We start from the raw sequence: 18,043 nt of genomic DNA, 5'->3' as shown, positions 1-18,043 counted from the left end.
GACGCATTGAGAGGAGTGAAAGATCCTACTGCAATATCAGCGTTATCGTCCGACTATATCCGAACTTTGATGCAATTGATGCAATGCACTGTGTTTTTCTAGGCCTTGTTCGAGATGTTTTGACATTGTGGTTTTCATCAAAATTGAAAGATAAACAGTGGTCTCTCTCCGAATTCAAGCACATAGTCGACCAGAGTCTGTGCGATGACACCACCGACTTTTGTTGCTAGATAACCTCGCTCTATAATAGCTAATGTACGGTATCTTAAAGCCTCCGAATTGAAAACTTGGTTCTTTTATTATTCGTTACCGATTTTCAAATCTCTTATGTCCCCTATCTATTTCAATCATTATCAATTATTTGTGAATGCAATTTATTTATTAAGTTGAAATACTATTTCGTTTGAGATGATAAATATGGCAAACAAATTTATTGTTGAGTTTATATCGAGATTTTCTAATTTGTATGAGATGACATGTGCTCAAATTTGCATCTTATGCCACATTTGCCACGTATAGTTTTAGATTTTAGTCCTCTTTGAGTGACCTCCTGTTTTGCTTTCGAAAATGTTAATGGTCAACTAAAAACCCTCGTCAGAGGGACACGATTTGCTAGACTCCAAATCTGTATTGGTCTATCCTGTTTCATAGCTTTGCCTGAGATGATTGCAAAATTAGAAACTAATGGTGACATTTATAAGTTTCTCAATCAATTAAATAAGCCACATAAAAAATTCAAGACTCATGAGATTTCTTCTAATTTATATATTGTTGGTACAGTAAAGACAAAAATAAATCTACCAGATGAGATTCGGGAGGGGCTTGAGATTTCAAATTTCAGGGGGTCCAATATGGGAATTTTATACAGACTTATGAATTAAAAACTCCTTTACATATAGACACTGTACAGACGATGTGCCCAGACAAAATCATCTTGTGTTAAATTTACTCACAATGGCCATGTTAATTTTGGTATCATTAATTGCTTCATACGTGTATCCAACTGTTCTTGCAAAGATTTTTGTAGTAGTATCGAATGTAATTCACAGTATTGTGCAGTTATAAAACAATGTTTCACACAAACACGATTTAATTCGGATTTCAGTGGGAATGATACTTTAAATAATAATTTTTCTGGTATTTATAAGTGTACTCTGACTAAAGATGTGATTGCAGTTGATATTGAAGACTTATTATGTATCTGTTTTTTCCTTAAAATCCCAAGTGGATCATCTTATATTGTAGAACCAGCAAATTCAAAAGAACTCGAATAAAGAATCAAAATTCTCAAATAAAGAACTTTTTGCATCGTTCTTCCATGCAATTAGTTATATAGCAATAGCTGACAATTGAAGAGGGAAAAGAAGACAAGGAGAAGAAGAGAGAAACGGAACAGATATGTGATTATTAAATAATCTTGGAAATAATAATTTAATAATTTCATTTTTCATTTTTTTTAGCAGACAGCCCATTACAAAGGAGAAAATTCGAAAAATTGTTTTTCGTCAATTCGGTGAGCTCTATCGCTGAATATTTTCCATGAAATAATAAATGCAATGGTAGTGTTTTCGATGAGATAGGACCGGAGAAGGCAAGGGGAGGTGTGGTTTTTCTTCAACACTTTTCTGATCTTCATACAACGGTTTCAAAAATTCCTGACAATTCATCAACTATATTTTTCAATGATTTATTATTATCTGATTATATCTAACAAATAGGGACTTAAAATTTTTGCCATCGATTGATGGAAATAATCGAAGTTCTAATCCCCCATCGAGAGACGATAAGCAATGTGGCAAAGTCGCGGACTCATAGTAACTCCAGTCTCCTAAAAAATAATTTTTTTTTTAATTCTACAAATTCGAAGTGGTTTTCATTTTTCAATTTTTTCTAATTTTTTTTAATTATTAAAAATCAGGAAATTAAGATGATAATTTGGAGTTTTCCAGAGAAGTATAGTTCTGGGTTATAAATTGTGATGAGGCAGAATTTTGGGTCCCTGCCCCCTCATTAATACACCTTATTTATCGTAGGTTAAGTTAGGTTTAAGTTGATCTTTTTTGCCACTATTGGGCAACCCATCCCGAGATATTTCTTACCAGTGCCCCCGTTCCTTCCTGACTCTAGCACTCACTATCGAAATAACGAAGTACCCCACGTGATCCCGAAAAGTAGAAGACGTCTCGAAAACGCCCGTCTCACAAGAAGGAGAGGGACACCTGATTACGAGTGCCCCCGATTGATACCGATTACCCACGATAATAGGGGAAGAAATCAGGATGATAGGCAGCCCTCCCTCCTGGCACCGCTAACCCACGAGTCACTGCCCCAGAGAGAATTGTGTGGAGGAAAGAGAGACATTGGTGAAGTGAACTATTGTGAAGAGAACTCTTGTGAGAGCCACTGTGAGGAAAGGGATTAGTGTGACGAGAGGAATTATTGTGTGGAGGAAAAATATTGGAGAGGAAACCTGTTGTGGAGAACTACTTCGAGAAGGACTTATCGAAAGGATTTCCGTGTCTAGGAGTCGCGAGTGTAGGAAGAAGTTCCAAGAAGGAGGAATTTCCCAGAGGAAGAGTGGAGGAGAGAATCCCGAGGATTTTCGAGTCGTCAGTACTCGTTCGTGCCCTATTTTCATTCCCTACCCCAACGAGTTTCCGGGCCCCTTAATATAATTTCCTATCAATGGTGAGCCTCCATTAAATTCATTTTCTTCTCTTGTAAGTCAAGCCACCTATTAATTATTACTTTTTACAGTCGCCCCTCTCTAACTTCTCCCTCTTTGCAGGTTTAGAACCACCCTCCTTTTTTTTCTGATAGTCTTTCGCATAGCCGCAAGTGAGTTAGCCTTACCTCTACCCCCGAGTGTGTTAGTAGTAAAAAAGCCTGGATTAAATTTCTGTGTGATAATTTTGGAAATAAGACTTCTGTATGATAAATTCCCTCAGCAGAGATCACTTCGAGTAATCATTCACCCCCCCCCCCCTTCCCCTCTTTTCTATTGTTTCAGGTCCTTCATTAAATTGTAATACATTCCCCTTAATTAAGGACTAATAACAATTTCTCGAATATGCCTCAGGCGAGAATTATTTCAATTTAATTTATCGGCCAAGGTCACAAAATATATTTTAAAAAAAGTAGCGCATTTAAATTAGTTGGAGTTAGCTTCACCATTCCTATTCGGCTAAATCCTCTTGACATTTTTCATTAAAAATATCTTCACAGATCAGTTTTAGAGGGTGATTAACTAGTAATTATAGTTATGCATAGTTATAAGTTAATTAACCTATAGAAATGGTCTTTGCAAGTATGCTTAGTCATACATATATCAAAACATTGGCGTCTTGTAATTCGTTGGGGATAGATCACCATGCCTATCTTGCTAAATCCTTTAGAGGAAGTCTGGAAAAGAAAACCCTGAGGATTGTTAAATCGCTATCCCCTGTGAGTGCCCCATTTTATTCCTTGTCGCAACGAGTTTTTCCTGCCGTATATTAATTTCTCCTCTGGTGAGCCCCAGAGTAATTCCCTTTATTTAGAAGCGAGCCCCTTAAAGATAATTATTGTTACTATCGATCCCCCAATTAAGTATTAAGATTCCCACCGTCGCCCTCCTAACTTTGTCCCATTTAATTTGTTTAGAATGTTCCCTTTTTCCTTATTATGTCGCGTTGTGGCAAGTAGGCTGGCGTAGCTAACCTTCCCCCTCGAATTGATCAGCCTTTTATGGACTTAAAGGTAACGAAAACCGAAACAACCAAAAGATGGAAAGGAGCTGGAGTGCCCTAACTTATCCGAGGTAGGTAAGCTTCGTTAATCGGAAAACCAAATTCTAAATCCTACAGAAATTCCAAAAATAATACCATTGGGATTGGGATTCGTTGGGATTCGTCCTGGCGAGAACCCAATTTCCTTAAAAACGATAATCCAACCACTGTAAAACTACCAGTGAAAAACGAAAGCCGACGACGAATGGAACGAAAGCGGGGAGGCCTGGGTCGTTCAGAATCGCTAGATCGTGGAGAGGAGGTCAGGGTCCAGCCATAGACGAGTCTAACCTAGAGTTTAATCAAGCCCAAAAAGGAGAAATCGAGTCTGGTGAACGCTATTGGGATCTCTAGCGCTGAGATACGCCAGCTGTGCGGCAGAACCGAGAACTGGGCCAAACAGGATAGAAAGCGGTTAGCTGGCACAAGTACACAGCGAAACTGTTTTCATTATTACTATCTATTTTATATTGTGGTATTGAGTCGAGTTAAAAATGGAGTTCGGCGAAAGGAAAAACAACAGCAGTGTTTATTGTTCTGTGTATGAGTGCACCAGCATGGCTTGTCACAACCCAAAAGTGAGATTTTACAAATTCCCGGATGAAAATACGTGTTTCGTCAAGATAGTGAACAAGTTCGATGAAGATGAAATAATAGAGTGAAGGCAGGCTTGGATTAGAGTGCTGAGAATAGGGAACGACGTATCGAAATCGATGAGAGTTTGTTTTCTACATTTCACCCGTTCAGATTTAATATCCCCCCCTAAGTATCAAAATCAATTGCAAAAAAACCCTTACATTATTATATTTGAGATTTTCTTATATAATTAGTAATAATTACCAATTTTTTTATAGGCATTGGTAATCTTGAAACGCACCTCAAGAAAATAAGCTCGAGAGGAGAGAAGACGTGGGAGATCAGTCGCAAAGCAATGTCCAATTGTTCATGACGATGAAACATTTGGAGAAACTCTAGACGAAGTTGAAAATTCTTACCAAAATTTGGAAGAGGCTGAGAAGGAAGAGGAGAGACTAGAGCATAATGGAATATGTGATGATAAATCAATCGAGAACCCTGCCATAGAGGAAAATACTACACCCCTCGTCAAAAAATTCCAGGATGTAGGAATCCAGGTTGGGGAGAGGTTGGAAGATTCCATGAAAAATAGTGAGAAAACTTATGAGGATACTGGAGTACAGGTTCAAACTGATCTTATCATGCCAAAAATGACTGATTTTATAACCGAAGGTCATCAATTGAGTACTTTCACGGGAATTAGTAGTTTTGCATTGGTAGCGAGAATCGAAGAATTAATCAAAATTCTAAGATCGACGGATCCGAGGACTAAACTAAATTTGAGGGAAACCATTATGATGACATTTATGACACTCAAATTAAATTTGAGTTATGCTGTGTTAGCAATAATGTTTCACTCTTGTTCTGCGGCTACCTGCAAACAGAGAATTTTTGACAGGCTTGATGTCCTAAATAATTGTGTAAAACCAAGTATTATTTGGCCAAGCAAGAAGAATATTCTGCATACTATTGCGTCTTGTTTTGAATGTTTGAAAAATATTCGAGTTGTTGTAGATTGTACCGGGATTCGAATCCAAAAACCATCCAAATTATGCTGTCAATTGCAAACTTATTCCTGTTACAAAACGTCGTACACGGTAAAATTCATGACTGGTGTAACACCAGCTCGATTGATTTTGTTTATAGTGGTCGTGTCTCTGATAACGTGATTTTTGAACAAGTGGGATTGTTAAGAAAATGGACAAAAATGATATCGTTATATCCGATAAAGGTTTTACTGTTGACGATCTCTGTCGGAGACATGATATGGAACTCCTTACCCCATTTCTTCTAAGGAATAAAACGCAATTTACCAGATCAGAGGCGCTCACAAATCGTCAAATCGCTACAGCTAGAGTATATGTTTAAAGAGTGAATCAGCGATTAAGAACATTTGCTGTTCTGGGTGATACGATGCCTATTTGTTTGCTGAGAAAAATTTAAAAAATTTTCACCATAATTTGTGGGGTTGTGAACTTTAGTTCACCAATTCTGAAAAATCACAAATTTTCAGGTGAGAATATGGATGAGTAAATATATGCACTTCTCGAACATTCCAAATATATTTTTTACTGTATCAAAGTAATAAATAAAGTAATAATTTTGCTGATCAGTTCGTTCTCTTTTCATTAGCTCAATAAAGTGAGGAAAGCTTGTAATTTTTATTCCTCGTCGACATTTCCATTCTCTTTTTCACAGACCCCTGGCGGACCACACGATAGGGTGGAATCGAGTTGTGCACTGAGTCGATAGGTGTTCGAGATTGAGTCGATGGTAATATGGATCCACATTACCATCGACTCAATCTCGAACACCTATCGACTCAGTGCACAACTCGATTCACTCTATCGAGGGTCTATCGAGTAGATCTCGAATGGTCCGCCCGGGACATGATGTATCATTTCATTGAAATACAGCTTTTTTAAAGTGTACAACAAATTTGTTGCATATTTCGAGTCAAATTCAATTGGGAATGAAGTGAATTTATCATCGAATGGTGAATATACAATAAAGTCTCCGACAGGTAAATTCAAGATAGCTATACCTATCTGGGCTTGAGCGCAATAGGAATGTACCTACTCTAATTCGTATTTACCTCCTTTCTTGACCAACCACTTCACAGATGTTATTACCTCATCCAAGCTTTGAGTCTTACTCCCATAAGGACATTTTATTTCAATTAATTTTAAAGGTTTGTCGTTGTCAAAGATTATTCTGTCAGAGGAGTATCCCAACAACGAATTTCCGGGTGAAGCAACTAATCGCGATTCGATTACACTCATAGATAAAATACTTTGCTGATAAGCTTTTCAGATTAATGTCTCACATTTCAAGCCATGCTTTACGTAACAATTATCCACTGGCTTCGGGTAAAAATAACCGAGTGATTTTTTCTTTCAGTTGGGCTTCTTATTATTACGATATGTGAAAATCCCATATGATACACTCCTGATGATTCGAAATTGTCTTTCATTTTGCCACACTGAGTAGTAACGCAAACTCTGAATGCGAATAGCAATCACGTTCTCCCCCAACCGGGAAACAGTCCTCTTACAACACTCTTGGAGACTTGCTACCTCTACTTTTTTCACATTATGATGAAATTCTGAAGAATTTTGATGGTCGAATAAAGTTTGAATTTTCGTAGGATGAATCATTATATTATTGTTGTTAGTTAGCTCAATGACTTTATGTCTCCCGGCGCTGTGGAGTAAAGAGAAATGAACGGAAAAACTACAATAAAAATAAAATATGCACTGACAATTATTTTTATTTTTTCATGTAGAGTTATTATAAAATAGATTGTTGTGGGTGAAAAAAGTATAGATAATGGTGAAGAATATCTACAGTATTCATCTTATTTTAGCACTTCGACTGAGAAAAATCCGTAAATGAAAATTAAGTGGGTGTAAAGATTCTAAAAAATTGATCAAATAAAAGTTGATTGAGTGTAAATAATCGTAAAAATAGGTATAATCAAAACTGATCGAGTGTAAATATTAAAAGAAAAAAGATCAAATCAATTATCATTGCAACAAAAACCGCTCAAAATGATCAGAATGGACGAAAATAACCACAAACGCAGAAAGAAAATCAGTCTCATTACGCGTGTAGTGCTAACGCTGAATTTCGGTTTTTGACCATCACTTTTGTTAATAATTCGTCTTGAAATTCTGGAGAATTGAATTCGTCCAGTCCTTGAATACCATCCTACTCACCAGGTAGTTTGGTTGAGCCATTCTGAATCTGTTGATCTTGATTGGTCATGCTGGCCACAAAGCACTCATGCTCCATTGATGGATTTGCATCGTATTTTTGCAGTGATGATTTTTGAGGTGTATTCCAGATACATTCCTTATCCGTGCAAGTCAGAATTGGCAAGCCTTCCACGTCATGTCTGCAATAATAACGAAATCATTTTAATGATTTCCTTATGTCTAGCGGGATAATGTTAGATAACTTCACCAATTGCACCATAATAGTACAGCTGCCACGTGTTTACAGACACCACTTCCAACTTTGCACGAGCATTTCATGCTCTTTACATGCCCAGTTTTAAGTACTTCTCCATTTATTTCATGGGGTGCATTTTTCAAATGAGAAGTTTGGAGACAAAATGCTAATAATATGTAAGTGTCACTGTCACTGGTTTGGGGGACCGGGAATGAAGTGTTGCGCATCTAATAAACGTTCTCCCCTAAGGAAACTTTTGTAGCTCGGTTGTGTATCTGCAAATTTGCAAATTTCATTTATTGAAATTTTCATTCTACTCAAATTACAGGGAGAAAAATCACGTAAATACAATCCACCAGCTAACCACTATCCCGTTTCAACTGGTTCCTCATTCTGCCATCAGACGGCCAAACCCTAAATTACGCCCCCATCAAAGATCCCAATAGGATACCAATAGGAAGTTCGTGTGAGTATCTGGAGCGCCAAGGACGCTGTTGCGGATATCATCACCGAGAGCACGCGTAACCGTTACCAGAACATAGGGAACCGCCCGGAGAGCATGTAGCTTGGGTGACGGCATTTTATAATAACTACCGAGGTCGCGGCAGACCGCTAGAGGTGGCCTTAAACATAGAAAGCATACAGGGGAGGATGACCTCAAACCTAGAGAGCATATCCAACCAAGGCGAGTCTTGGGTGGCCTACTAGAGACCCCCGGGTACTTACCCGACAAAAGTCAGTAATTCGAAAAACGCACATATGTACTCGATTATACATCGTTAGTACATGTTTGTACCTATAAATTTCTTGTTTGTACATCAACTGATTAATTTAAAAAAATTAATTAAATTTCGGCATGATCTTAGCCGACAACAAATTAAAAATTGATCAATAAAACCAAATGAGGGGTGTTTTCCGAAGGAAATCGTGTGTACATTACGAATTTCTTGTTTTCGTCGTTTGTACATTGATTGTTAATGAGTTAAATCCATTTGAAAAATCATGGTCTACGTTGCGCGTTCCTATACTATCGACCTCTGCGCATTGTTCTGTGTCTAAATGGGCTTTCGCAGATCCTATCACTGCTACTCGTTAATGTATATAGGGGGCAGTGCGGTAAAATGGAGACTCATGACTTTTTTCAAATGTTTATAAATTAGGAACAAATTGAAAAATTGAGCTCCATCTAAGGGATTCATAAAGGAGAAGGATTTTACTCTCAATTGAAGCAAAATCAAATTTTTATTTCCTCAAAATTATGGTTAATGCATTTCCATACGATTAATTGGAATGTACGGACGTTCCCCAATAATGCTTTTCAATAATACTCCACTCCAAAAATAACTCTCCACTGCACTCCGAAATGAACATGGTGGCTAAAAATGAATTGTCCCCTCTCATCGCGGCCCCTCTCACCTGACTTGTTATGACGTAGATGCGCGCAATATTTCTTTCAATGAAAGTTTGATGCAGAATCCACATTTCAATAGTACAATTTCTGTTAGATTCAATGTTTATACTCGTAAAGCAAAGAGTAATGCAATAAAAACCCATTTAAACACAGAACAATGCGCAGAGGTCGATAGTATAGGAACGCGCAACTTAGACCATGATTTTTCAAATGGATTTAACTCATTAACAATCAATGTACAAACGACGAAAACAAGAAATTCGTAATGTACACACGATTTCCTTCGGAAAACACCCCTAATTTGGTTTTATTGATCAATTTTTAATTTGTTGTCGGCTAAGATCATGCCGAAATTTAATTAATTTTTTTAAATTAATCAGTTCATGTACAAACAAGAAATTTATAGGTACAATCATGTACTAACGATGTACAATCGAGTACATATGTGCGTTTTTCGAATTACTGACTTTTGTCGGGTAAGTACCCGGGGGTCTACTAGAGGCCAGTAAAAGAGCGAGCGAATGACGAGGTTCACTGAGATTCAGCCAGAGCTGCTCTGCCGAGCAAAGTGCAAGCCCCTATGGTACTCTTCCTTACTCTCGACTCGCGACTTGGTGGCCGTGTGCCGCGACGTGCCTATGTCGCAGCGTGGATATACCTAACATTAGCTGCTACTAGAGCGCGCCGGATTCAAACGTTGCCACTGACTCCTTCGAACAACCCCTCCGAATGATCAGCTGTCTCCATGGCTGCCCCGTCTAATATGGAGCGCTCATACGCCGGTATGAATCCTATGCTGAATGCCAGGAAGTCTCATAGAGCAACTGGGAATGCTTCTACGTGTCCGCTCTGTGCTGTTGCCTATTCGCAGACCTCCCACTCCTTAAGAAATCGGGCTCCAGTCCTCATGTGCATTGACAGTTCGAGCAATTCGCGAGAGAGTGGCAGACAACAATCTAAAATTTAGGTTCATATGCTTTCCAAAGATCCCGTTATAAATTCCATAGCCCGGCACCTACATGTTCCCTTCCTTTTCCATCTGCAATCCTCTTTTCCACCTCCTTTTCCATCCACCACCTCCTTTCTCACTAATTAGATATTTGGTAAATGAATTTGATCTGATTCGTTTCGACATGGGCGGTAATTTCGATCTCATACCCCGTGACAATTTTCCTGCGTAAGCCATAGACAGGTAACTGGCTTTGTTTTGGTGAGACAGAGATTTTAACTTAAGTTGTCGTCTTAGGTTCTATTTTTATTATTTTATTATTAACCGTTTGTAGCCTGGTATTTGGGTACGTCACTTGCTCCTCGATCATTACGCGATTTTAGTTGACTTTCACCAGATGGGATTTCACTTTCGATAAGAAGTTTCGACGGAGGTTGAGGCAGTTGTTCTTTTCATTAATTTCTTTTTGAGTCTTTTAATTTGAATAGTGCACCAGTGCGCTTCGTTATCGAGGGGACGGCATCGGGAAGAATCGTGGGATTAAGAAGCTCCTGGGATTGTCAGTCATCGTCCGAAGACCCTTCGGATTTCTTCGTCGTCTCGGCGAGGAATTAGTAGCCACACCCTGTATTGGGGGCGCCACCTTCTGGTTATTTATACAACGGATGTGGTGCAGACCCATTGGGCTGATTGGGGTTTAAGATAGAGTTATGGATATTATACAGAAGACGTCAAATTAAATATTTATTTGTTGTGTTAGTAGCAGGCTTTTAAATAAAGTTTTTTAGGATGTGCTCCGATGTTATTCATGCACGGTAGGCACGGCATTATTGAAAGGTATCGCTTGAGCTGAGAGGCGTATCCATTAATGAATGTTAGTACCTGATGCACATGTTTAATTCGAAGTGACTGCTGGCTGATTAATTCATTACTACCAATCAGAATGATTACCACGAGGACCACTTCTTGACGGCCTGCTCACAATTTTTGGGAATCACTTCATTGTTCAGTAGCGAGTTAGGGCGGACATTTTGAGGAGGTCATATTTTGAAGGAGACTCACGTGGAAATTTTACGTTAGGTAGGACGAATTTCAATATATCTTCGTGTGAGCATACTTTCTTTTATTGCTTAGTATTACATGAGCTGAGATTCACTGTTTTGTAGATATATTAAGTATCCAGGCCCTGAACTGTTGCCTCCTCAACTTAAAACGAATTAAGCTTGAATTAAAATACATAGGATCTCCTACGCATTCTGTGCGCCCAATTTCAATTTGGCGGTTAGAGCTGACCAATGAGAAATTAGTCATACGCGTTTCGAGATATTTCGACTCGAGCGAACTTCATTTTCGTGGTTCTACTTTCATAATCAAGACAAGACAAGAATTGATTCATTGCGTTCACTCTTGCCATTAGAAATTTTTTTGTCATGTTAGAGGATATTTGAAATGACCTCTCGATCATTTGATTGAATTGATTGTGTTTTGTTTCGCATTCCCGGTGTAAAAGGTCTCGTTGACTTACCGGTGACTGGCATTATAGTGGTGTTTCGAGTAACTAAAGTACTCTTCATTTATGTTTCGCAAATTCTGGTTTTAATATTGACGGACTTTTTTTCTATCGCTTTGATTCTCAAAAAGTTATTTAGTATTTTTGATCTCTCTTATTTGAAACATGCCTTCACAAGCCTACCTTTCATTCTAACTTTACGAATGTGCACTCATTGTAAATATTAAGTCTAGATTTTTGTGTCCGAAACGCGACACTGCCGTAAGGAGATTTCATTTAGTCATTGTTTATAATTTTTATATCGACTTGAAATATTCAATTCAATGTTGCTGTCCTCGACTGTTTCATAGAATTTTATTTTTATTGGAACGCTCCTAACGGCATTTTATTTTCAGCTTTTTTTTTAAGTAAATAAAATGCCTATCCAATGAGCTACTGGTGAGCTCTGGGAGCTAGAATTGGAGAAGGATTTTGATCGGAGATCATTGCTACTTAATGACCAGCCGCCGGATATTTAGATCTCCCTAAATGACAAAAACTGGTGTTTTTGTAAAAAAAACTCAGCCAAGTAAAAGTTTCGCACAATTGATTCCGTGAAAAACTCGTGTTTTGCCAAAATATGACATTTCAAGATATTAAAAAAAACTCAGAAAATGTAGATGAAAATGCCAAGAAAAGTGATACGAGTCGATAGAAAGGATTCAATAATGAAAATAAAAAAATCAGTAGAGACAGGACCAACTTAGTTGGCGCGGTTTTTCCCAAGAACTAGAGCTAGAGCCAAAAATTATCTTCAGTCACTTTTAGTTATTAATCAAATTGCATTTTAGCATTATCCTGTAAATAAAACCGCGCCAAGTAAGTTGTTCCTGTCTCTACTGATTTTTTTATTTTCATTATTGAATCCTTTCTATCAACTCGTATCACTTTTCTTGGCATTTTCATTTACATTTTCTGAGTTTTTTTTAATATCTTGGAATGCCATAATTTGGCAAAACACGAGTTTTTCACGGAATCAGTTGTGCAAAACTTTTACTTGGCTGAGTTTTTTTTTACAAAAACACCAGTTTTTGTCATTTCGGGAGATTTCACGGATTTTTCAAGAACTGCATATAATTTTCACAGCATATTCTAGTTACCAATTATAATTATGGAAATAGATAAAAAATATAAAATCCAAAGGAAAAAATAAAACATTCTCCTCTGTTTCCCTTTTGTGATTCAACGGTTTGAATACACTGATGGCAACATCTCAACGCCAAATTTGGCCCAGCTTAGATTGGATCGACCTGCTGCCAACTTCGTCACTTCAATGTAACCGAAAGATAATAGAAATCGGTAAAATATTGAAATGAGCCCGTTGCCATGCGCGCATTTTTACCAATATTAATCGAAAAAAGGGAAAACTTATATCAACGAAAAGCTTGAGGGCGATTTGTATAATTTAACTATTCACAGATTTCATGTAACTTATAGCGTTTGTATTTTATGGATTGAATACGATTAGGAGGTAGTGGAAGGGGTAGTTGTGTCGTGTATAGATGCACCGTAGCTCTCGGCCTTACCCAAGTAGGGTTTGCCAATCGTCAATCATTGGACCAATGCTTGGTTAAGTTCTGGCGTACATACTATTGTAACCCAATAATGGGCAAAGATTGGTCCAATTCATGGAAATCCACCCATTGAACGCCAATCTTTAACCATAGTATGGACCAACATTGACAAACCAATCATCGGCATACCATCTATAGGCCAATAATAGGCCAAGAGTAAAAACGTCGACGATAGGCGCTTCCATGTTTGGCCGATACCTGGCCAATTGTATATGTGTCAAGCATTGGCACATCAAAGCTAGGCCAACACTTAGCCAAGAGAAAGTTTACCAAGCATTGGTGCTTCAATATTCGGCCAATATGTGGCCAATGGAAATCACGCCAATCACTGGCGCTTCAATGCTAGCATTGGCGGTGCAATATTGGGCCAATACGTGGCCAATGATGAACACACCAACCATTGGTGTTTCACTGTTAGGCCAATATCCGACCAATCACACATGAACCAAGCCTCAGCGCCCGTGTTTGGGCCGATGGGTGGCCGACTGATCCTTGGCTGACAAATCTCAAATTGGCTGACAAATCTCAAGGCTCGGCCAAACATCGACAGCCAAGGGTAAAATAACGATAATGATATGACAATAATAATATAACCTAATGGTGATAATCATAAATAATCATGAAGAATATTTGTAATATTTAATTTATTTATTAATAATATTTTAAAATCATTATATTAGCTTAGACTATCAACTCAACGAATTAGTTTAATAATTCAAACGTGGAGCGCCAAAAAATTAGAAATAAATATAAAAAGTATAAATCAATAATAATAAAAATACATATTAAATATACATAAATAAACTACAAAATAAGCAATTTAAATATAATAATGATATAAATGAAAACCCAGCGATATTTATATGAATGATGTTTATTTGCAAGTATATGAATCGTGCGATAGTCTTGTGGTTAAGTCGTTGGGCTTGTATGCGAAGGGTTCCGAGTTCAAACCTAACCGTAGGCTGGATATTTTAAGTTAACAAAATCGGCTTTTTCAAGCGTTGTTGAGTTAGGAGTTATGAGTTAAGGCGTAACTAATAGGAAAATGAGCGTAACATGCATTAATAATTTTTTTTTCTCCAATATTTCCAGTATTTGTACTTGGCAAATAAGTCTTGGGCCAATTGTGGGCCAAAATTGGGCCCGACATGATCCCAATGCTTGGTCAATTATTGTTTGTCATTATTGGCCCGGCGTTATCATCCAAACGTTGGACCAATGATCGACCATTTAATTTACCAAAAGCCGGCCAGTACTGGCTATTGGCATACCAGGCTTGGACCAAGGCTCGCCCAATACCGAAACCCTACTTGGGTATTTGTTGGATAGAGACGAAACTTTTACTTGGCCGATACGCTACCGCGTATCTCGATTTTGTGTTTGTTGGTATCCGAAGGTTGCATGATGGAACATGCATTCTGAACTTTCTGAAACTACGTCACAAGTTGTCCAGCCCTTCAAGGAGAATTACTTAGCTTCTAGCTGATTTCTCCTAACTAGTTAGATAACTTCTGCTAAGCCATCGACTAATTTCACTAAGCGGAACGGTCATTTTTGCCGCATCGCTAAACTACAAGACGCTCACTGAACTTTTATTTGATTTTTGCAGAATTTTTTTATAGCTTAGTTCATATTTTATTAACTATTCTAACTGATCAGTTTCCAGTGAAAAAGATTTTTTTTTATTGAAATCCTCTCAGATCGTACAGCAACCATATGAAATATTTCAAAGGAAGCCGGCTACGAAACTATGGGGCGCAGTTTGGAGAATTTTCCGTGTATATTAGATTCCTGTGAAAAAAATCAGAGTCAAAGAAAGTATTTTGTTTGGCGAATATTTGAAAATATTATTAATGTATTTCCAAACTATTATGTTCCAGTAAAACTGGAAAAAACTATCAAATGGGAAAGGAGCTAGGTGAAAAAATGTACCATCAATCATTATCGTGAATAATGAAACTGTTGTGCAAACTTTTGTTCTCAGACGAAAGCAAAAAAGTTACTCATATACAGGTATGTTGTCCGATCAGTCTAAGATATTTTACATATTGAGTTAAATTTTTTTCGGTCAATTCAATTTTGAATATCTTGATGATGGCTACCACGCCGCGAACTATATCACAGAATATAATGCCGAGATTCAAAGCGGCAAATGCGAAAACTTCTGGGTAGTTATTTACCACCCGTTTTATTCGAATAATTGCTCCTTGTTGAGCAAAAAGTTAATAAAAATGAGTCAGCACATATCTGTAGCTTAATTTGCATACTTACTTGGAGCCAAACTGGTTGCTAAATTAAAGAACGATGTAAGATTGTTTTACACTCGAAGCACTTTTTTCATCTTTGGTTTTCTTCATGAAAATGTGCTGATTGATCAGGGAGATTTTCGTTAAGTGCATTTATTCAATTGAAAATAGCACAATACTTAGAGTGTTTTTAGGAAACAAATTCGTTCAAACAAACGCATGTGTTTAATGTTAATCGACATCACCTCGCTTTATCGTGTATAACAGTGTAACAGAAAAATAAGTTGTTTATGCGATTTTTAATATTTTTTATGTTGACTTCATAGTATATACCAAGTTATTCAATAGTTTTCAATAATCGAAGAGATATAAATGTTACTAGAGTACCCATTTTTGTTCTGGAAACTAAACGGCCGAAGGACGAAAGCTAGTAGTTATCTTCTGGACTATCCCTGGAGAACGATCGACATTGGAAGTGTCAAGAGAAAGGGGAAGCAAAATTGCAAACACTTGGTGCATTTCATTTAGTTCGTGGTAAGCATGATCACGTGCAGTCGAATGCCGGCTTCCTGTGTCATCTTCTAGTGAATTGCTTTATCATATTCAAACAAAATTCAGGCAATATTCATCAACTATTTAAATTTCTTTTTTATCTCTCTAAATCAAGTGAATTCCCCGGATTAACTCGCTGTCTATCTCGTACGTCGTACGAGTACGGTACGTCGAATTTGGCTATACTGAAAAAGTTTGAAGTTATTTCAGCATTTCAAAGGTCAAACGTCGCGCCAGAGAGTGCATTGTGTGATTCATTGTATTACGGACATTTCACGAGTTTAGAAACTGTGAAATTTCTTAAATGAAATCCAAAAAAGAAACGAAGTGAGCCAATAAAAATCTCCAAGATAAAGTTATTGTTCGCGATGGGAAGTTGACAGAGCTAAAATCGACATTTTTGTAGAGAGCCTGATTTCGTAGCAATCAACATTTGGAGTATTTCGATTCAACGGTGTAAAAATGCAGTTCTTCTATACTGCTCGATCACTTAATAGTGCATTGAATGAGGTGTAATCCAGGACAATTTAGTCTTTATTAAATTGAAGCTAAAAGATGATAAAAAAAATGTATTCAAGAATCTTATTATTTTTCTTCATTACCTTAATCAAGCTTGGACATAGTAATCGAACCGAGTCAAATATTCTACGACTAAGTAGACCGCAGAAACCACTTCCAGTAACAAATAAGATGTCAATTATAAATTCCAACGGGAGTGTCGATTTTACAGAGGCAGAAAGAAACGAAGGTCATGACCGACTCATATCTTTTAGCAAAAACAATCCAGAATTGGATTGGAAAAATTATTTAAAGATTGGCCTAAAAAATGAGAATGATCGACGAGATTTCGACTTAAATTTCATGGGCGAAAAACTGGAAATGACAGCCAATAGCGTACAGTGGTTGAGTGATGTGTATGATCCCTTAAGGTGGGTGACAATACCAGGAAAAATTGTGGACGACTGTCGCAGAGATATGAAGATTTTCATCAAAGCACTTCGGGAGGGAAAATTATGGGCTGCTAGAAGTAAGTTAGTCGATTTTTTCGTTCGCGAATCAATTTATTAATATATTATTGATGGAAAAACGAGTAAGTCTCATTTATTTTCCATGTCGAATAAAATATATGGAATGCTTTTAATCGATTCTCTTGGTAATTTCGTGATATAACATATAATGAGTGTGTATGGTATGCTTCTTTCTAATAGGTGGATACTGATTAATGAATTTTTTGTTTCTTTTAATATACCCCCCAGACATATTTATGTAGCCAATATTATCCCTCATATATTTCTTACATGATATTATACATTATGTATCGCAATGTATACTATGTATTCCATTTTAAAACCGAATCTTCATTCTAAATATCAGCCAATAATACTTAATAAATATCTGTACTTTAAATGCGGCATAAATAATTCACTATTTCAAATTACCATTAATGGCTTTAAAATATTTACTTGATTCAAATGCTCCGAAGAACCATCATTTTATCACGCAGCTATGATATGTAACCATTATCAGATAGTTCACTATTTCGTCGACCTTCGGAAGTCTAGCCTATTGATATATGTGGCTCACTATAACCAATGTAGAGATCCATCACAAGAAATAAATGCTTCTATTGGCATGATTCGGTGAGTAAAGATTTTCCTTGCATTGTTTAATGACATTCAAGGTAGCTTTCATAACGACCACGAAAGTGATACTACTACACTAACATACACCTTTCACTTAGGCGTCAGTGAGTGACTCTGCACTCGCATTTAAAATTGCACAATTTCGCAGCTGCCTGTGCATGTTACGAAGTATATAATAAAAAAATGAAAAGTTTGTGTCCTCATTTATCCGACGGTGATCTGTTAAAGATCCAGCAACAGCAAAATGATATTCAGTGTAAAAATAGACAGTACTTGGATTGAAAAACTTGAGTTAAAAACATCGACGAAACACAATATCA

The 18,043-nt window shown here is 37.2% G+C and overlaps 1 long non-coding RNA gene across 3 annotated transcripts; it reads right to left on the bottom strand.

Annotated features, from left to right (window-relative positions):
- Nucleotides 1-7,306: 7,306 nt before the first annotated feature.
- On the bottom strand, nucleotides 7,307-17,770 carry LOC105272768 (uncharacterized). 3 transcript variants are annotated; one of them, XR_892829.1, is made up of 3 exons: nucleotides 17,544-17,770; nucleotides 7,809-8,071; nucleotides 7,307-7,740 (listed from the first exon to the last, which is right to left on the bottom strand). It is a non-coding gene; the product is annotated as an uncharacterized lncRNA (long non-coding RNA). The 3 variants fall into 3 exon arrangements; XR_892830.1 differs by having other exon boundaries at nucleotides 7,818-8,071; XR_892831.1 differs by lacking the exon at nucleotides 17,544-17,770 and adding an exon at nucleotides 8,161-8,305.
- Between the last annotated feature and the right edge of the window lie 273 nt (nucleotides 17,771-18,043).

This window comes from Fopius arisanus, unplaced genomic scaffold (assembly GCF_000806365.1).
Source record: "Fopius arisanus strain USDA-PBARC FA_bdor unplaced genomic scaffold, ASM80636v1 scaffold00272, whole genome shotgun sequence".
Lineage (NCBI taxonomy): Eukaryota > Metazoa > Arthropoda > Insecta > Hymenoptera > Braconidae > Fopius > Fopius arisanus.
This window is presented reverse-complemented; position numbering and strand designations above follow the sequence as displayed.